The sequence below is a fragment of the Varroa jacobsoni genome, unplaced genomic scaffold, assembly GCF_002532875.2.
Source record: "Varroa jacobsoni isolate VJ856 unplaced genomic scaffold, vjacob_1.0 scaffold_953, whole genome shotgun sequence".
Taxonomy (NCBI): Eukaryota; Metazoa; Arthropoda; class Arachnida; order Mesostigmata; family Varroidae; genus Varroa; species Varroa jacobsoni.
The window spans coordinates 175074-192594 of NW_019213855.1; the positions used below are offsets into that span (position 1 = coordinate 175074).

The 17521-nt window shown below is 41.9% G+C and overlaps 1 protein-coding gene and 1 long non-coding RNA gene across 2 annotated transcripts in view; both read right to left on the bottom strand.

Moving 5' to 3' along the window:
• The window catches only part of LOC111265309 (putative polypeptide N-acetylgalactosaminyltransferase 9), a 73687-nt gene that overhangs the window by 17031 nt on the left and 39135 nt on the right, over window positions 1–17521 (bottom strand). The gene's annotated exons all lie outside the window — the stretch shown is intronic.
• Window positions 555–10005, bottom strand: LOC147752833 (uncharacterized). Its single transcript, XR_015313006.1, has 2 exons — window positions 9907–10005; window positions 555–875 (listed from the first exon to the last, which is right to left on the bottom strand). It is a non-coding gene; the product is annotated as an uncharacterized LOC147752833 (long non-coding RNA).

Genomic DNA, 17521 nt, shown 5'->3' on the forward strand with positions numbered 1-17521 from the left:
GCTCAAAAACGAGGCTCAATGTTGTCAGCGGCACTTGACTCTATGAATATATCAAAATAACTGTTTTCCTTCATTGTAATACACGACGTCAGCGCATGAACGGGGGCGGGGGGCGGGTCAGACAGGGAAAACTATGTACGTAGACAATAGCTGGTCTGAATGGGCTGGGTTAACGGAGACGCGTTTACGCATCGCCGAATGTTATCAATAAAGCAGTTGCTTTTATCTTGCGCATAAAGATTACGACGTTACATGGAACTAGCAAAACTCACAATACTAGTAAAGTGCGTTACAAGCAATTATTAAATTCCGCTAAAACATCTGACAGCGGAACACAGGCACTCACATGTGCCTACATCGAATACAATGCCCACTTTTCTAATATAAACATCAATCACACGTCGTACCTCAATTTCCTGCGGAACTACTGATTTCTCCCTACCATTCGCGCCTGTGTAGACACCTCCGAACACACAAATTCGTGCGCGTTCCACAATGAGTGCACACAGATCAGGTATTTTTCCTATGTATAAATTTCTAATAAGAGTCATGATTTCGATATAGCTCGCTGTCGAGAGCACTTGTCTTTTATTGAAGCCCACCTGACAGTTCTATTCAAATGCAAAGACGCCGACGACAATAATAGCAACAACGGCGAGGGCGAGGGCGAGGGCGGGGGCGGCAGGAACAGCAAAGCGCACCAGGTAGAATAGGTGTGTACACGCTTCGCCCCCCGTATAGACCCCCATCAGTATTCAATAGAGAACAGCGCAACGCAAGTAACTTAAGAGACGCACCCATATGAAAGGGATAGGAGCAGACCCTTCGACGCCAGTAGAAATGGTCGTTGTTATTGATGTTGATATAGGTAGGCACTGAAAAAGATAGAATGAAGGTGCCGTCAGGCTGAGTTTGCAACATGTTGTTCTGCTTTTAACAGCGTAGCTACATTTAGTTGAAAGGTGTATTGGTTGGCAAACGGGTAAAGTAAGGATTCCATCTCGACTTTCAAATCCGACTCTTACCATCGTACGGAAACGGATTCCGTTCCTCATCCATTGGAGGCTATACATCTTTAGCATTCACATTTTAGTCTAAATAGTAATTTTGGCTTGCCGGCACGTGGGACACTAACGAACTCGAATTTCTATCGAACTATGTACTCCTTGGTTACGTGATCAAACGTCTAATAGAACATCTGCACGCTGATGTAGTAATATGGCAGTAATTGCGCAGTGTGTTGACAACAAAACACCGAGATATCATAACTTTATTTATTCATATAGACTGTGTCAGGTATGTATCTAGAGTATTTTAAGTTCAACAAAATCATAACCAGAATAGCGCTTATTCAACGGTCAGAGGGGAATATATAAGTAACCTGCAAATAATGGCTCCTCCAGCAAGGCCATTCAACAGGCGATGTCTCTCTGATGTAAGCGCAGCGTTGGAAACTACTCTATAGAGCACCACGCGCAGGCCCAACCTGCCAGTGTAGAGATTCTATTTGTAGCCACGAAATGACGATTCAAAATAGCATTCCCGGTTGCCGCTCACTCGTGCATTTTCGTGTCCTACGACAGCAAACCTTGCACCAACCTCGACCGAGAGAGCCTAGTTGTCAAAATGAAGCTAGTCGATAGAGTGCAGGTGACCGACCCCCTGCTAAACCGACGCCAGGGAATAACAGGCCAGTGAGTAGGGCCTAACTGCTCAGATGAGAAGAATAATTGAACCTGGGCTCGTCGTACTCAAAAACTAAGAAAGTAAGTCAACGAAACCTGCTACAAATTTAATTTTGCTGTTCACCTGAATGCCACTACCGTAACCAATATTCTATAATCGATCATTTTCTTAGGACAACAACCGACCACAGAAATTTATCCCCTGCGTAGATAATATGTTAAATGGCAGCTTTTTTTTGTGACTCTCGAAGGGGGTGATCTGGCAACAATCTCACACCTCTTGGCCCTTGAACATGTAGTTCAATCACATGGAGCAATACATGATTGTTATCTCGTCGTTTTATTACTTTTACATGTTTCAATTTTTACTAATCGAAACCTACAAGAAAGACGAAAGCCCGAGCAAAGAGTGAGGAAAAGCAAGAATAAATTGCATTGCTGTCTAGTCTTCGTCGAATAATTGATTTCTGAACAAATGTTCAGTTATTTATATACAAAAGGCGATAAATGGGGCCGAAAAATAGAAAAGGACACCAGAATCATAAGTAACTCTGAAAGTAATCGAAACGATTACTTTCAGAGTTACCAAACTGACGTATATTGTAATAACAAGACGGTGACTGAACTGTAGTACAAAGAGTTGTCTTCTCTCAGCGGACAGAACCGAAGCAAAGAAGCGAAATATAGAAGGAAGAAAGGGGTTTAGATGATGTCGATTTAGATATCGATAAAGAGCACCGGCATTGCTGCAGAAGCAGAAGCAGCAGCAGGAATAAGCGCTTGCGTCTGCTCCATTCGCTATCATTCTCTACGCCAACGCGTATGTTCCGGTGTGTGTGTATATGTATGGCTGTGTGCAGTAAGGAGGTGCCAAATGCTGAGAAAGAAGAAAGTGTGCCCTCCAAGTGCCATACCGCGCATATATGCCCAGCCAACGGTGCGACGGCGACGGCGGCGGCGTCACCGCTTACTTATTTACGACCCGACTATATCTCGGTGGAAGGTGCGTCCAGCTCCAATATCTCCACCAACGGCCGGCACGCTAACGAGGGTTATAACGGTGCCTGTACCGCGTAATGCTAACCATTCGCTCTTATCGATACCACTAATGTAGATGTCACATAAGCCATGCAAATAATAGCAAAGTCTTGAAATCTTGAAAGATAGAATATGATCACAGGTGCTACCACTTACCTTCGTTGTTCCTAGACCCCCCAGTCAAACCCTAAATGTTCCTAATACCCTAAATGTTCGTAATACCCTAAATGTTCCTAATGGTAACAGTTGTTACGTTGACGAACAAAGCAAATTTTGCCGTAAAAAAGTTTAGCATAATGTTCGGATATTGTGTTTGCTCCTGATATGTCCATGAAGGACATAACATAAGCATCGGCAGTTATCAATGCCACAAAAAATTTGCCCCACATGAACTTCTACCGAGCTCAATACGTTGGTAAAGGTTTCGCCCAAATAGGACGAGAATATATACTTTACTTTCTAAATGGGTAAAACTGATAATTATATCGCTCGTTCACATATATCGATCATGAATTTAGGGACAATTAATTGTTATCACCTATCACTCGACCTAAACAATAGACGACATGAGCGCATTCGCGCAGTGAAGTTAAACAGGCTAGTTCGCTTCGAAGTTATTTTGAATTTACAAATCAACGCTGGTGTTTGGAACAGAGCAGACTGCAATTTCATCTATGTACCCTATGGAGGAACAGGTGGTAGACCAAGTCTACAACAGTGCTTAGGACATATGTTGATTATTGCCACAGACGACATGGAACAATAAGCTACTCCCTGTCGAAATATTAGTCTCATCGCATCGTGATTGTCCGGACCGAAGCTCAGGTAAAAGAACGAGTGCTCAGAGGGTTGTTAATGGTGACCCTCGTCCTCACCGATGCTTTATCAATAACAGTAATACCATGGTAACCTAACATGTCGCCATTCTCTCTCTCTTCTAAGCTTCAGTTAACACCAAAATCAACCCCGGCCATTCTGCTGTTACTACTATTGTAACCGTCCACATCACCAGTACATGTTTGTTTTTATTGTAATTATAACCCTCGCAGAAAATTCTCTTGAAACTTTAAATTGTTTATGAAACGCAGACGGTTTCGAAGCCAGAATGACTGGTCGATCGCCGCGATTTGACGCTGACTTGTCCTGGTTGATACACATGTTGATCGTCTAGGTATTATCGCCGTCATAACACAATCATAACTGATGAAATTTTGATCTGAGTGATACTCTACTACTAATATACCGGCTATTTCGATTTCGTCTGCTGGAGTGTAAAGTTTTCACAGGAGTCTTTTTTTTTTCCTTTAAATTTAATAAGTTCAATGGTGTGTAATTGGCTAACTAGACGGCTGTCGGCACGAACCGGGTACGTGGCCGTGCGGTAAGAATAGGAGGGGGTGAGGGGTAGTCCTAGGTGTCTGTAGTTTTAGCAAGTAGTGAGTTTGCTGGATATATTCGCCCAGAGGCAACGTCGCATCGTTTTCGATTCGTTTGAAGGTTGGAGGGTTTGCAAGCTCTCAAGCTTGGACTTCTCATATCTCACTCTCCCTCCTGTTAGGAAAAAGGTGTGGTTAGCTAGGCTATGAAGAAGTCATAATCGATACCCAGCTGGCTTTCGTTTGGGTCATTAGCATGAGATCCCCACCACAGTACATCGCTTCCAGATACAACTTAACTTCTTTAGAGTGGAGGTGGAACCATCCACCAAGAGTCCACAGATCTTCCGTCCACCTAAAAGCACCTGGTACGGCCAACGGCTCAATATTGTATGCCCCCTACGCTTTAACGCTCTGCTACTACCAGGCAGCTTACGCACAGATGACAGTGGGGCGCAGTAGCATGGCCGCCCCATCAACTCGTACGAAAATAATGAGCCTGAAGTAACAATGGTGAGAGTGACAAGATGAACGATACTTAAACATTCTTTCGAACGGCTTTGCTCTCCGATTCAAGTGATGATTAAATTCGCTGATCGGAAATGTCTGATAGCGCTATGTCATTTTTGGCAAGTATAATTTAAAAATAAGTAAGCACACTAATATAATTGGAAAATTGGACATATAGCGTAGTAGAAATCAGTTAAAGACTATTGGTTTTTTTTTTTTCGTTAGACCTATAGTAACAAATAAAGCATGAAGTTGTAAATCTCTTCCAGAAGCAAAATTGTTGCTCTCTATAAATGTTCTAGTTTAACTCGAAACACCATTTGGTCAGCGTCAATAAGCAATAAAATCCCAGCGATGTAATTATAATCACTTCCAGTGTCTTCATCTGCTTTAGGACAAAGCATGTGTCTTTAGGCACAAAGAGTCGTTCGGAAAATTACTTCCCGAGAAACATACATTGATAGCAATTCTTCAATCGATCGCCAACCGCATTAATATGTCAGAGAAATGTGTTAATTCACAAACAGGGCGGACCTGCTAGGCCTAGATAAAAAATAACAGTGAAAATTGAGACAGAGCTGTCTATGACTAGTTCGTCGTTCTTCTCAGATCAAGTTCTTCCAACTGTTCCTGTACACTTTATTTCTTCTGGCGGCTAGGGAAGGAAGAGATCATTGATGGCTTCGTACTAGACCAGCTGATGACTGCTGACGCCGAAAGCAGTGAAAGGATCCCGGGTACGGATATCCTGAAGAAAAGCGCATATGGCCCATCCCCGTTATGTAATAAAGTGTGTAACTTTGGCCGCATTAACCGAACAATCAAGAAATAACGCCTGTTAAAAAAAAATCCTTGCCGATTACTAATCTTTCGTATAGGCGACTACCGTTCCGATCGTCCTCTCGAATAGGAATAGTATGCAAGATTCAGGGCAGTTAAATAACATCGCGGCTTCCAAAGAAAATTATTCGTGCATCCCGTGTAGAAAAGATTCTAAAGTTTTATTATTAATTATAATTACATTATTATTATTATTAATTAGTATTAACAATTATGTCTTTCAGACGACACCAAAATTACAGATAACAAAAAAAACTATTTCACCGAATTCATATTCATTCGTTAGTACAGAGTGTTTTACCCGCATCTAAACATCAGCCATTTTTATTATGAAATAACAAATGACAAAACAGAAGGATGTGGTAGTTCTCGAACTAGTTTTGTTTTATGCATCTAATAACAACGACGAGTAATTGAGCACCTAACATTCCCTTATTTGTTTCATGTTAGTACCCTTTTAGCTACGCAAGTCAATACTTCGAAAGCACAGAATTTTGGTTGAGGTGAAAGTTGCTAAACAGCCAGACAGAACGTTCAAATATAAAGAAGAGCAAAGAGTGTCGCTGGAGAGGCCGATCAGCACCACTAGCAGCGACGGCGGCAGCGGCTGAAGCGGGGGCTTAAAAGTTCTTCAAAGTTTTCTTCGTTCTCCTATTTTTTTGCTTCTACCATTCGCTTGTCCAGAAGTTGGTTCGTCCGTCCGTCCGTCTCCATTTTACTCAATACAATTAACCAATGGGATTAAATCAAGACCCCTCGCTTGCTTCCTTTTTCTTCAAGTCTTTCGACAGTAGTAGCCATTAGTAAGAGCCTAACGGCACCCTTCCTTGTCCACCCTCTCCGCGGCGAAAGCTTTCGTCCTTCGTGAAGTCCTTCGTTGGTAATTTTTTGGCCTCGTTGCCGAAGCTCCGTACAGGGAATTTGAAGCAGCTGATTTCTTTTTCGAAATTCTCCTAGTCAACCATCATTAAAGCTACTACATCCACTGGACAAGAGGACGATAGTGATGGTTATTCAACGTCAATATTCTACTGGTACCTTTAGTTATATTCAGATGGAGATATCGCCGTCCGCGATTTACACTGGTTACGGCCTCTTTCGTTTAGCTTTGGTGGCTTCTAGCCATTGCCCAACAAGCTTCATCGGCTACCCTGCCATGAATAGAAGAAATCTCTTACCCACATAGACTTTCTGGTCTCTCTTTCGCTTTACAATGACCTCTATATGGAACAAACAAACGCTTCTCGATGGACTAGAGTTTTAACAGCATACGGCGTAAACAACCTGTTTACGTGACGGTTTCGTCAAGTTTATCTTATATGAAAACTCAATACCTGCCAAGAGCAGTAAATTCTGGGATAACAGAAGGCCTTTTGGATAAGCTGCCTCGTTGCCTTGTATCGACGGCGCCCGAAACCATACTGTACCTGCGGCGCTCAACATCAATCGTGACCTTTCGCTTCCTGTGCTTTGATGATAATTAAATGTCACGAGCCATCGTAGGCTAGTTACGGTAATAGAAGGAAAATGATGACAAAATATAACCCGCTGAGGACGAATTTGACACGAGTTGCAGGGTTATTAAGTTTTATGAAGTATGAGACTATTAGTTTGAAAACGTATGTCCAGCAGGCCACGAAAGACAGCCGGATCAGCAAACGTTAATAACAACGAAAGCTCTAAATTGTGGCTCGTGTCATTTCACCTCTTAAGATTTAAAAAACCTTATAATATTCTATATAAAAAATATATAACATAATATAATAATAATGAGTTCTTGTAATCAGTCGTAAGCTGGTAAATAAATGGGAAGTGAACTTCATCAGGGATTTTAACCTTTTTTTTGTTTTTTATTTATTCTGTCTTAATTTTATCTATTTTTTTATTTAAATGTTTAACCAATTAATAATTATTATTAAAAATTTAATTTAAGTGTTAATACGCGTAATAACCGAATAAAGATATGGTTTGATATTATGTTCGAACTGGAGTAATACCTGCGTTTGCAGAGCTATTAAAACCCATCTATAGCTTGTTGGTCTAGTCTAGTCTATGCTATTTCCATGACATTTAACCAACACTAAGCACAAAAGTACGAATAAGCTGTTACTTCAATACTTCAATGACGGGAACGAGGCAAATGGGTTCCCAGTTTTACCAAATGAATAGTTTATTAGACCCCTCGCGATTTGGTACAATTTTATTTTAATGCCTTTAGAAACAAACTGAAGTCTAAATGGTATTTGAACGTCTGAACTAGCTCTAATGCTGCCTCTGAGTTTCACCCCTTTGAACGCTTGAATCGATACGCTGACTTGACCGGTTACCCAGTAGCCTATTGATAAGCTATGTCACCATGTGGGTCGGATTTGGCTCCGTTTCTCATCTTGACGGACGTACTATGAAAATCAGCATTCATCAGCAAAACTCGATCGATGAGTATGAACGTATGTATATAGATCAACGTCGGTCACTTTTAAAATCCTCAGCTGTAAGATTCTGCCACATCAAGTAAATGAACTTTTTCTCTATACGGAGAACCATACGGATTTCGCCCTCGGGCCCGCCTGATCGCTTTTTTGCGTAAGCGCAGCCCCCACTCGCAGTTTCTTTCCTAACAGCGCGGCCTGCCGCCGAGACAGCGATGCTCGCCGCAACCTCGGCCTTGGTTTAACTTGGGTTTTAACCTCGCTTTGACGGAAGTTCTCCGCCAAGAACAGATTGGGATAGGGTTCGCGGATAGGAAGGTGATCCAATTCCAATCCATCTTGTGGCTGAGTCGCTTTTCATACGAATCTACGCCAAGTTCCCAGCATCCCTGCTATCTGTATGTCGTGTGATGACCTCGCCCAACTCTTTCCGCGTACGACTTTCCCAGGTGCCACCCTAGCTAATTGCGTCGGCTGCGCGGGAAGAGCGACTGCGAAAATCCTTATGGTATACTATGAGAACTATGGAATGAAGTTGCGTGGCAAATTATTACGAATTGTAGATGCCACTTTCGCCTTTTTAACAGCGAAAGATTAGATATCTAAAGATAACTTTGCTACTTTCGATTTATAAACGCAACTGTTTTTCCACTGCTAATGGGCGAAAATGTGCTATGTAACTTGCAAGCTACTCAATGTATTAAGATCATTTCGGGTGTATTTTGTTTACGTGTTGGCCAATACTTGCTCATTTCCCGAGCGTCGCAAACTAAAAATTTTCCCCAACATTATGCAATTTCCAAGTATTGTCAAATGTGGCAATTTCGGATGTACGTCTGTGGTCCTTCCAGCTCTGTACGTGCTGTGGCCGCATAGGACTCGCACTATACACTTGCCAAACGTGGCCAAAGAAGTGGCTAAACAGGTCGACTCATGAGAGCGTGATACTTAAATAGAACGACAAAACACCGCTTAGGTATTCAACATAGCAAAACGTCTGGGAAATGAATATTCGAATAAACCAGACTTAATCATCGGGCGCTGCTCCGAGACGAAACCAGGAACCGGAAGTTCTTCGATGACTGTTTATCAAAGCCGCAAAAAAACTGGCGAAAGATGGAATTTTCTGTTGTCTATTATAAAGCCAATTCGTCCTACTATAATTATCGCTATTAGCACGTGACCATTTGGTAATAATATAGCAGCCTATATGATTTTTACAGTCGATCACTACATATTATTTGTACTGGTTGTACTATTACGGCACATACAGATACTTCTAGGCTTTAAATTATTACAATAATAAGTCCCTTTTTGCAACATGGAAAACAAAAAAAATGTTGGTGATGTATTAACGTATAAAGTTAGATATAATTTTAACCGGTGGAAAAATTAGTCACATACGAAAACACACTTTGGCCGGCACATGTTAGCTGAGAGATGAATAGTAACGCTTTGCTTGTAACTTAACGAAATGGCCTCAAACAGAAAGTCTAGTTACTTTACGATCCTACTTTCTGCGAATGGTCTCAACCATAGATTTCTTCTATGTAGAACGAAAATTTGCCCTTTATTCTATAGACAAATCCTTGCCACAGCCCTTTTGCTCGCCAACATTTCGAATGGCTGTGCGCGATGCTTACCATAGGCTGTTCCAACCCAGATCAGGCACTACGAAAAAACATGACAGGGAACGCGACGTCACCCCACTTCTCGCGAGGGAAATTGATAATTGCCCAATTTAAAAGTTTATTATTAAACAACCGGCGAATTACGTGCTTCTATTTGAGAACGAAAATCCCTAACACGTGCACAATGGCTGCTGTAACACTTACCTTGTATTGATGTAACGACATCAATTGGCTTGTAATGCCAATTGGAGAAAGCAACATTACACAAAAGTCGTCAACATTTTCACAAAAATAAACACACGCGTAGGTATGATTACTACAGGTACCGTTGTAAGGTTGTTCGATCGTTTAGGGGTAGTCAATGGCGGATGATGACGATCAGAACATCGATGCTTACCGGGTGCTGTGCCGTTATTATTAGCTCGATCGACTGTGACTTGTAACTGGTTAACACAGTTAAACTTTGTTGTTAACAGGAAGCAGTTCGAAGCATATCACTAACGGCAGACTGCCGACAATTTACGCCACGATTTAGGTGGATCAGAGTGGAGAATTAGCTTATCCGTCCAACGGCGGTGTCCTGCTGTATCCTTTAGCAGACGTAGCACGGCAAAGTGAAGCTAATTATAGCGGCAGTGTTTACCGCAGTACAAGAACAAGGCCGAATACACTTTAATCTTGGCAAAAAGTCCCCACACAATCGTCTGCGCTTATACAAACTGACGATTTAATGAAATCATAAAACAAAGTGGCCCTGCCGATGAGTCCAAGTCCTGTCGAACCTGAACTCATCAACTAATTGGTTTAAGTAGCGACATCTTGCTAATTTATTAACGCTCTGTGTTAGTTGATCGAAAGTCGCTGCAATGGCATAGTTTTCTTTTATTTTGAAATGCAGAACCGACACGAATCTTGCAATTATCTGAATCTATTAGTTAGCAACACGCCTTATAAATGCAGTAATAACCTAATCATCATTAGGACTGGAATCGTACGACTATCAAGAGAACGTCGGCGGGCGCCGTTGCGTCACATTATAACTTACGTACGTCACAGATGGATGGATGATAATAATAACAATAAGTTGCTAAATTGGTTTATTATAGTAAATTGTTCGTTAATAGTTTTCCCCAAAAACTCTCTTTCACTCGGTACGCTTCTCATGCCTGCTATTCCGATGGAGATATAGAGTCGCCTGCCCCATAAGATCCGACCAGCCATGTTCGATTTTACCTATTACATGCAGCCAAAAATGAACTAACTGAATAAAAATTGAGTGACAGGAGCACCCAATCTCTCCTATTTTACTGCTAGCCAAGCAGCCCTAAAAAAACCTTTCCTTTTCGTCAACGGTGCCGCCCGCACAGTCCGCTACTTTTGTCGCCCCATCGCTGTCATTATTATACTCCCACCTGTCAAGGTGTCCAGCTGCAGATTCTTCGTCCAGCTGCTACCGTCTGCGCCTGTTCCGATTCTAGCCAGTTCCCGCAGCGCAGCACACTTACGCCGCTGTATTTGGGTTTGGGGGTGGTGGGAGGCTGCTTGCGGGTGGTCTGCTGCGTTGCTCAATATTCCTTCTCATCTTCTCTGCTGCTCCTTATTTTTTCCACGGCTTAGCCTGTACGTTTCCTGGTAGCCTCACCTCGACTCCCCCCACAACCATGCTCCTCTCTTCTTACGAAGTTCCCTTGTTCCCCAACTTCAAAGTCCGCCGACGATAGCAGAGATGCCAATAGCGGCCGAAAAGCCGAGTTCAGGGCAGTGAGCCGGCTCATGTTATTATCAAAGTTCGTTCCCCTCTCCCTTCCTCTCTCCCATTGTCTGTGTCTATTGCCCCCTTGTCGGTCGTACGCCTCAAAGTTCGCTGCAGCTCACTGTTCACTCACTCGGCTTACCGAAAGGTCGTACACGGTGCGAGCGGATAGCGCTCTCGAGGCCATTAAATATACATCATCAATGTAGATACTACACGAAGGGCTAAGAGGGGAATTCGAGTGGAGTGAGGGGATGAAACCAAGACTGCTAAGATCTGTCTCAACTACTACTTCGAGGCTACGACTGTTATTAGATTGAGAATGCGTGCTTAATCGAATATTCCGGCCATGTTGGAAGAAGGACTTGCTGCGCATTCATTCATCATCAGGCTTCGAGCCTGAAAGGCAGCGATTAGCCACCTGATACCCCTTTTCGATAATTGTTTGCTACGTCACACAACTTCACAGTTTAGCGTGTTTCTTTTCTAGTGGGTCTCTGAGGCGGTACAAATGTTGTACATATCGACCGGTAATCTGGTGCTTACTAACACACTTTGTGCTTTGCGATTCGTCCTACTCATTTGCCCGTTTTGAGTACATATACATTGATAGAATAAATATATCGATTTCGTGCCTTTAAGTGTCAGTTCGAAACAGATGTATTAACATGTGTGATTGTCTGATATACAGTAAAGACCAGAACACATAGTCGTATTGTGTTTTTTAGTGTTGCTCATCCAAGTGTTTTCATTTGACATATACTCATAACCAAAGTAAATGTTTACTGCATGGCTAGCCTGTACCCAGGAAAACGGCGTCATCGTATTGCTGCTCTTAAACTGAGTTTGTATGAAAGAAACAAGGCTTGTGTTGGCAACCGTTGGAAACCGCCAAAACGAGCAAATATATGTAGATAAACCTTTTCTTCAGGAAGCCATGTCTCGTAGTAATGTGATCGTGGCTAAAGCGTAACGGATCTTTTGTAAACTGGTCCTTCTCAGACCCTATTTCGCCCCTTTCTGGATAAAAGTGGTAAATAAATGTTCCAGGGTCGATTTTATTATGCCCATTATAGCCATCGTATTGCTTCTCGCAACGTCTACTGCATCAGGGGAGTGATGCTGCAGAATGTAAATGCCCGTCCTTAGGTACAGCCGTAAGCAAAAAAAACATAGCTCACTTTCCGAAGGACGTTTAACACTTTAGACATAGTTATTCATCTATACAGCGCCTATATATATATATATATATGCCCAGAGAGTAAAGGGCAAAAAACGTTACCTATATATTCCACAACAGGAGGCAGATCAAGAAGTGCGGGCGGGGAAAGGTTATCGTAGACACCAGTGGCACGAAATAAACCGTCTTTGTCCACTTGCAGATCACCGTTTCATGAAGAGGCATGGCTGATTATTTATCGTATAGAGCAATCAATACATTTCGGGCTGACATCAAAATACGTCTGTCTCGAAACGAATCAAAGCGGCTTTGGCCAACATATTCATTGTTCTACCACCGTTTCTTTAAATTTATTCTCTCTTGTCAACATCAGCACAACATTTGTACAACAAACCATGAATGGGTAAAAAGAATTCTGTGAACGTCTCAAGGAACTCGACTGACTGAGCTCTACCGTCTAGGTAAGCAGCGGACGGTCGCCATGGCAAAGGTCTACTTTTCCTACCGCCATTCCTTACTGGAAACACATGTAAACGTACAGATTGACACGAAGAGCAAACTATCCTTAAAGTTCAAACGTAAAGTTATGCGGTTAAAGTTCAAAAGTATATTCAATTTCAAGGCCTTAATCCAAACCTCGTTCGGTTGAAGCATTCAGCGCTGTATGAGTACGCCTTTGACCCGAAAATCTCGCCGCTCGGAGCATTTATATAGACCAGTTGCTGCAGAGAACTAAGAATAATAGAAACAAAAAAAAATTACCTTTCAAAGGTTACCCATCCCGTTTCAGAACCTCGCTCTCATATTATGTGCTTTTTCAGTGGAGTGGCAGAAAAAGGTTTACGTACGGTTAAAATAGTCGCTAATAGAACAGGCGTTTTCCCGTTAGCAGTTAGTGTCTAGCGGCTATCGCTCCCACTGGTCTAAATAAAGAGTATACAAAGTTTGTTGCGAAAGCGAGAATATCTGCATACGAGGAAACACTTTTGTTACCGATAATATTTAACACAAAGCAAAGACTATTTGCTAGATTTCCTTAAATACAGTTGGATTTCACAAACAGAGCTTTACTTGCGACCATTATATATTGCAGAGCAATTTCAGATCCGCTTTCCACACAATTGTTGACTACGAGCAGGGCTGAACGCTAGACATCTTAATTGTCGATCCATTGAAGCATGTCTATGCTGCCGATAGCGAGGTCCATAACTGACGTCTAGACATACGAGTTTGGTATAGTTTACTTATTATAGACATCAAAATGTAGGGCGCCTTCGCACTTCACTTACATTTCGGCAGACGATTAGTACAGTCTAGCACATAAAACAGCTCAATCATTGTTGTGTGCTCCTGTGATTCATCGGCTGGGAGAAACGCAACGACATCGACAATCAGTAAAAACCTAGCGGGCCTTCATTGCTGGCATCACGGTTAGCATTTTTACGATTATCGCCATCAGCAGCATCATTATGCTTACTATCATCGACAAAGTCTCCTTTTTCCTATCCAACGCCTCGATATTGCCCACGGGACAAAGGAAAACGTTTGTGAAGAACAAACAAAATCAAGGATCTAAAGTTCTTTACAATTTTACACTGGTCTCCTATAGTTTCTCTGCGTCTTCGGCTTCGCTCATCGCTCACCAACGACAACGACAACAACAACAACAACTGCCTCGGCGTTGTGTCCCAGCGACGTGAGGTGGAAGCGACGAAGGGACGTCAGCCGAGCTCTTCTATCCGTACTCATTTTAACAGTGTTTCTAGCGATTGTACGTCACCATCAGACGCTTTTCGTGCCCATTGAGCTTCGTTTTTTCATGACCGAAGTACGTACCGTTCATAGTGCAATGGGAAACCTTGCCACCGCTACTCGATTAGCTTTGTCATTGACTGAAAAAAGAAATTCACGTTTTGTCGTTTGAAGCCGACTTGAGCTAGGTTCACAGTTTCAATAGCAGAAGTAACAAGATTCTTAGCCTTATGCCGAACGGCCATAACTAACACCGACACACTCAAAGGACAATAGTAGCATTTCGTCTTAACAAATCGAGAATAATCGTTTGTCAGTACGAAACGCTTCTCAAAAATAGTGGAGACCAAACCATCCGGACAGACCAAACTATCCAAATACATCCAGGTTATAGAGTAGCCAACTAATAGGCCAATGGCTTAACCCATACCATAGACATAACGCCTACCTGCCTAGGTTATATATATAACTATTACTTTATTTATATATGTTGTACATATTTAGGCAGGCCAGCTGAATCGGGCATGCGCTAACAATCACCAAGGGTCACATCGCTGATAAACGCTAAACACATTGTTTGAAAGGTCCATTATTCATTAGGAAAACGGTGATTGTTACTGCGATAACAATAAGCGTAATATTGTGAGCTGTGTTAGTTGCTCAAGCTCCGTCGTTGTTTTGTTGTTAGCACTTCAATTCCAGGGAAATAATACAATTTATCTTAGAAACATCTCACACCACTGGACCGACGCGAACTTAACGCGAGTGATAGACGAGAACGGCGGAAGAGCATCATCTTCAACCGTTTCAGCCTATTCCCGAGGAACAACCTGCATATTGCAGAATCCTATGAGTTTTGAATAACCTAAACGAGCTTCAGCACACAACGACCTATGTGCAATAGACGTATGATAATAGCCTTAGAATGATGCGCGGAACTGCCCATGGGCGCGGCCATAGAGCGTCACGGTTCTACATCCATTAAGTTTGGACAACTTATATAGCTTATGGCTTTTATAACAATTCCTAGCTGATTTTGTTATGAATTGGGTTGGTGAACACTTTCAAAAATAGCTGAAGATTCATTTAGTCAAGCTGAGAGTTAGTTGAATAGGAAAAACGATCTTTTCAACGCTTATTTGAGCGTCGAAATTTGGCCTTAAAAATTAGCTGATGTTCGATTAAACTGCTGGTCAGGAAACGATCGAGCGCCATTGTGACGTCAATAGCACTAAGGCCGTACAATAGTAGAATGTGACCTAGAAGCAAAATTATTTCGTGGTTGGAGACTTTACGCAGGCCATAGAAGGCCATGCTTACTGCTCGAGTAACATTCTATTTAAAGAATAGAATGTTACTCGAATATCATTTAAAAAATTATATAAGCAGCCACCTGCTTTTCTGAAAATTGAACCCCATAATACTACTGTGAATCGTGTACTACGTGGCTTAAACTCAGATATGCGTAATAGGCAACCGCTTAAAACTTTCGAAATAATCCGCTCCCTTTTTCTATTTATTAACGAGAATTCTCTCGGAGAAGTATATATAGAGCCAGCTCTGAATCCATGAATACCGCTATTTATCACCAATCGTTGTTTTCGGCAAGCCAAGCCAATGCCGAAAATGACAGTGGTCGTTTTCTGTCAATTCAACGTGAGACCGAAATTTAATATTTAGCATCACAGACTATTCGCAACGAGCCCGAGGCGCACTAAACCGTTTAAACAAGTTTCAATATCTAGCCTATGTGGAAAATTTAGTACATATCATTGGGAAAGCTTTTCACAGGTTTCTTTCCTGTCAACTTCAGCTGTGTAGTAAGTTTTCGTGACAACACACAACATGAAGAAGTAAATGATGAGCTTAGGTATTTCATTTAGAATGCTTCGGGTCTAACCTCAATATTAAGCGCATCACCATTATGCGTCTTTGCAATCGCAAAAAATTTGCTAAACTTTTAGAGTCAGCTAAAAGTCTTCGAACGACTTATAAACTTACAACATAATCAAGTTGGAACATCACGCTGCGGTGTTCCGCATTTGATTTCCGTAAGGTAAATAACCTGCCTCTGTAGGCAAGTTCTTCAGTTGTATTCGTAGAAGCGCCCTTCTGCATGTACACGTTATGTATATACGATTATATGCGAGGGATTAGGTGCGCGGACAATAGCTTTAAGAACAGGCGCGCATACCGCTTATCATTCAAGCTTCAATGTGAGCCTTTCAAGATGAAATAACGTACCTGATAACGACTTCCTGAATTTATCCCTATATGTTTCTGCCTTTTTTAGAAAAAAAAATGCGTTCCTATCGCACTATATGCGTTTAACCATTCAGCTTGGTTATTCTGTAATCGACCACTTATTGTTACTGCTGTTGCTACTGTACAATAGGCTAGATACGTTATCTCTAGTATAAATGGCGTCATGGGCTCGTCTGTGAATCACGTAATTATCTTAAATTAGAACGAGTGTAATGAAGCACCATCTGTCTTTTTGTGTGTGGCACAAGCACACCGTAAATTTTAACATTGGAAAAACGTTATTGTCGGAACGCTTCACTCTTGACAAAAACAAAAAATGGATAACAGGGTGTGTGCCTGTGGCGTTCCTTCGTTAAAAACTGGCGGCGCCGGGGTATCGGCTAGCCAACAATAGAAACATAAATGATAGCAAGGAAAACGACAAGGTGTTTAGGGGAGCTAAAGAAAAACCGCACCTTCGATGTCCCCTTAATGTTACTTGAGAAACTGAGGATTAAGGGGCAATAGCGTGCTCACATTATAGGTACAATTCATTTCAATAGTTGAGTCACTGATTATGCCCCGGACAGCCGAACGATTAACTGCTGTCTCTTTCCAGCGTATACGAAAGGTCCAGTTACCTCGAGAGCTTTTCGCAGAAGCAGGATTCAAAAGCACTAACGTATCAAATAGTCTTCAAACAGTGAAATCAATTCTACGTGACCTAGGCAAATTCGCCATTTTCATACACTCGACCATATGTACATTACGACGTAAATAACGAATGAAGCTTTAACGATGCGGAAAATTCTAATAGATCTTTGGCGGGCAATTGTTTCAGGCTCCGGTTATAGCCTAGAATTTGTACTGTCGAATTTCCACTGGTAAACATTTGAATATGAATGTATCACTGCATAGTACCCATAGACGCCTTTTACTAGTGGAAGCCTTCGTCGGTTGAAATTCTAGAGGAGACCCACAGAAGGCCGCAGTAGACGAAGGCTTAGTCTCTTTTCCAAAAGTTAGCAAGACCTGAAATAAAAAATTGAAAAGAAGAAAACTTCTTCCTTTTGACCCACCTGA